The following is a 5,028-nucleotide window of genomic DNA, read 5'->3' as shown; positions in this document are numbered from 1 at the left end:
TGTTTGATGAACTTGACCACTGCTCTGCACTCCTCATGTGGACTGGGACCCTGCTGGGTTTGTTGTCCAAGGTGCGCTGTGATGTCACTGCTAGTAATACAGAGAGAGAGAGAGAGAGAGAGAGAGAGAGAGAGAGGGAGAGGGAGAGAGAGAGAGAGAGAGAGAGAGAGAGAGAGAGAGATGAGATTATGTGGAAACATAGTGTTATATTCAAAATGTAGTTCTACCTCAAAGAGTTTAATTAGATTATGTAAACATTAATCCATAGTTAATTTAGCATTAATGATTGCTAAACTGGCTGGAGGAATGGTCACCAAAGACTGAACCATTAAATACTTTGATTGAATGAAACACCTCTATAATCTCCAATTAGCAGTAACTATTTGCTTATTTGCTTAACTCTACATCAACATCACAAAAATGTTATCTTACATTCAATAAATCTGTAAAAGGCTTGGGGCATGTGTAAGACATGTGTTAAATGGGCAATTCTGTTTCAGTATAGAATATCAATACAACGTTGTCTCATATAGAGCAGTTGTCAGTCCATCTGTGTTCCTGACAGACTAAAATAATTAGGGATGGACCGATATATCGGCCACATATCGGTATCAGCCGATATTTGCCACTATCGGTCAACATCGGTATCGGCAAAAAATATATAATTATTAAATATAAAGTTACAGGAGTTAGGAGGCAATTATGTTGTGTTATTTCTTATAATGAAGATTTAGTTGTTTCCCTGGCACAAAAGGGGGAAATAATAACATCAAAAACTAAATAAACAAATATCGGTATCAGTATCGGCTATCGGCTAAATTGTTATTTTAAATATCTGTATCGGCCAAGAATTTCCATATCGCTGCATTCCTAAAAATAATTATATAAGTGGGGTGTGCTGGCGGCTCAACCAATTAATGTGTATACCTGTGCCTAGATCTGTATAGCATGTATGCCTTCTCATTCATTACAATATTGATTTCAACAAATTACACAGCTTGCCATTATAATCAGGTTTAGGAATAAAGGATTTCCAGATCCAGGGTCAAATCTTACTCAAAGCAATGAGCAGCAGTTAAGATCCAGATGTTGTTAATGAGGGATCCTCCACATTGATGTTCCCCTTTAACGTGCAGACTGGCCATCCAGGGCCATGATCCTGATGTAGTAGCATTGGAACCTCCCAGGATCCTTTCAGTGTTGGGTGGAGCCATGCCGCACACTATAAATGCAACGAGACAGATTGCGTAAAACATAAACCATGCAAGGCAAGGGTCCATTTCTTGATCACTTCTTTTACTTTTATTCTCCCATAATTTGTTCCACATCATCCATGCTGCTGTATTGCTTGCACTAGTGTTTATTTTGACAGCACATTTTGATTTAGTTTTAAATCAAAAATAGTCTTTTGAATCAAATTCCATTTAATTTTAGTGATATTTTAGTCATCTGAAATGTTTTAGTTTTAGTCTAGTTTTAGTCGACTAAATATCATAAGATTATAGTCGACTACAGTTGATTTAGTCGAATAAAATGTATTTTGGCGGTGCCTTGATGGCGTCATAATGGCTGCTTTTACACTTGGTTGCATGCTGAAAATAGCCGATCGAAAAGCTCACAATCTGCTATTTTCAGTTCGCAACCAAACATAAAATGACTTGTCTTTACTGGATCTCTTCTCCACTAGTCCCCTCACTAACATTTTAGTCCAGTTTTTATTTGTTGACGAAATTGTCAATATATTTAGTCTAGTTTTAATCATGATAGCTTAGTTTTTATTTAGCTTTTATTTAGTTCTCATCAGTGAAAAAAGGTAGTCGACGAACATTTTTTGTCATAGTTTAAAAAAAACAATCACACCGCCTTGCACCCTTTTTAATTTTCTGTGCACCATTTTGGACCTGTCTGTACAATCTGCTCTCACTGTTGTGCTCAGTCAAACAACAGCCTATACAGACCACACTTTGCTCTCATATTTGATTTCAGCTGAGTTGCTAATTGAGGGATTCTTTTTGAGTGTTCAACACAAAAGCACTATTTTTACAACTGTACACACATTTATACTGTGTGAACAGGTGGAGTAGAGACATATGCACCAGCTTGTTGCTCCTGCTACTGTAAGGATGGTTGTCACGTGATAGAATATTGCTGAGCGTCCTTATGGTTCTCTGCTTTGTAATGGCCTCCATAGAATCTGGGGTCAGATTGCTAATAAAATTAAATTGCTCCACTGATCAGGTGCAAGCGGTTGTGCCCAGACCTTTTATTTATTCATGTAATGTCATACTGTGTAACTTTTTCAATTAAAAGGAAAAAAAGTACTGCATGTATTATGTATCTTTATGCATTTTAATGTTAATGCATACCGTTTCTGACACCTTTTTGCATTCAAAAATATCTGCTAGGTGCTAGGACCCTGCAGCACTGCTTTTTGTGCAGTACTTCTGTATAGACAAATGTTGTAATGACAACATAGCTTGAAGAGGTGTCACCAAAAAGATTACTATAAGGAATGTTACACAGTATGACTTTAAATAATAATAATAATAATAATAATAATAATAATAATAAGGGTAATAATAATAATAATAATAATGATAATGATAATATTTTATGAAATGATGGACAGTTTGATTCGCTGATGCAAACCATGTGGGATTGTTTCATGTACAGTACACTGTCACGATTGTTTTAACAAAAGCAAATAAATGAATGAATGAAAGCAGAACTCACCATCCTCTTGTGCTTTTCCACCTAAGAGGTTGCAATAATTACTGTTAGTATGATATGACACCTCCCCCTGAATATGTTTACAACAAAACTGCATATACAGTAGTTTCCCTGTATGCATGGTATGTGTTTCATCAACACAGGTTAAGAGGTACACATTTAAAAAAAGGTTTTCCCCTCCACCATTGTGTGACACTTATTACCCCTGTCATCACTATCTGATATTGCTGGATGAGAGAAGTCCAAATGAATATTACCAATATTATTAATATTTGTCTCATTCTACTATCAATAGACAGCTACACAGATAACCTGCACAAACCTAAGATGTCATACCTGGTTGCTACATGTTGTTACATTAGTTACATTATTTACTTATGTCATTAAAGAGAACTTTAACAATTTTAGAATTGGGATATTGTGGCACTTACCGTGAACAGCTAAAGCCAAAATCACTGTAACACAAACGGTCAGTCTTGACTCCATCTGGTAACAATGGGATGTTGTGTACAAACAGGAAGAGAGGGAACAGGCCTTTATTGTACTCTACCCCATAACACACACACACACACACACACACACACACACACACACACACACACACACACACACACACACACACACACACACACACACACACACACACACACACACACACACACACACACACACACTTTTTGTACTTTTCCTGTCCTGTCCATGGAGTTGACATTGCTTATCCAGTCCACCAGGTGTAGTTGACATGTGCAAGGATTGGGGGGGGGGGGGGGAGTAGGACAGGTGGGTGGTCATATTAGGAGGAGGAGATGGAGGTGTAACGCCCCGGGGTTCAAACCTGGGTCTTCCATGTGGAAAGCCATAATCTTAACCTCTAGTCTAGACTAAAGAGATTTTTTTCTAGGCCGGGACAACCCCCCCCCCCCCCCCCCCCCCCCCCCACTTGAACATTTTTAAATCAGCCTCATGGTGGCGCTATAACAGGCCGATTCGTGTTTTTACCTATAACTGCACCGATCTGTGAAAAACTTTGTATGTGCACTCCCTAGAGGCCAAGGAAAAACCTTTGCCCTGCATTTTTCACATCTGCCCTTTATAGCGCCACCAGGAGGCCAACTTATATAAAACACATTTTATTGCGAACGCAGCGGAAGGAGGCGCGCCGCGCAAGTGGAGCTTACTATGAAACCGTGCTCGGGTGTGTGTGTCTCTGTCTGTCTGTGTGTGTGTCTCTCTGTGTGCATGCACTGCCTGTGTGCAGCCGCCAGAGTGCGCCAGAGTGCAGGAATGTAGACAATGCTCTGATTAAAATGCACAACAGCCTGCAAAACACCACACACACACACACACACACACACACACACACACACACACACACACACACACACACACACACACACACAATGTCAATGTTCTCTCCCCATCACAGTGAAATAACCACGGATTACAAGTCCGTAAATACACAATATTTTCGAGCTACGTTCGCTTCCAGCGTTCGCAGCGTCTTACTTGTGATATTACTCCTTCAGATTTTATCCAAATTTCATGCAAATCGGAAGACATGATCTCTATAGTCATGTGATCAAGACGGATCTGTTACATTTTTTATATTCCATCCTCATTGGCTAAGATTGACATCTAAAGTTTGCAGGAGTGGCCCGTTTTCAACAAAATGTCGCAAATCATGAACGCAGCATCCGATTGCGGTGAAACTTTGCACGCACATTTGGACTATGTTGAGGCCACCAATGCCACCCTTTCAACATTGCCCTATTATAGCGCCACCAGGAGGCCGATTTCTTTATAGTCTTTATATAGAGTTTATATTACTCCTACAAATGTTGTCCAAACATCACACAAATCAGTACAAACTAGAAAAAGTGCTCCTCGAAGCACAGGTCTCCGCCAGATCAGGTAGGTTATTGTGGGCCAGCAATGTTCGGAATTTGCCAATCAGGATGGAATATGAAAGATCGGACGGAACCATCTTGATCACTTGACTATAGAGATAATGTGTACCAATTTGCATGATGTTTGGACAACATTTATATGAGTAATATAAAAAAGAAAAGTGTTGCAAAAATGTAACACTTTATGAGTGGTACATGAGTTCATAAAGTACTTTATGAGTATGTTATGAAAGTACTCATTATACAGAACAGAATGTCTCGTTTTAAGTTTTCAAATGTAAAAAAAATCCTTTGAAAATAGACGATCTACAAGCTATTTTCAAATGGCCTACAGGGCTAAAGGGAAGTGGTTAATGTGTGTGTTTGTAATAATAATGAAAATCTACAAAGT

This window comes from Gymnoscopelus braueri (genome assembly GCF_963280865.1).
Source record: "Gymnoscopelus braueri genome assembly, chromosome: 15".
Lineage (NCBI taxonomy): Eukaryota > Metazoa > Chordata > Actinopteri > Myctophiformes > Myctophidae > Gymnoscopelus > Gymnoscopelus braueri.
The sequence above is the reverse complement of the archived record's forward strand: the minus strand, read 5'-3'. Positions refer to the sequence as shown.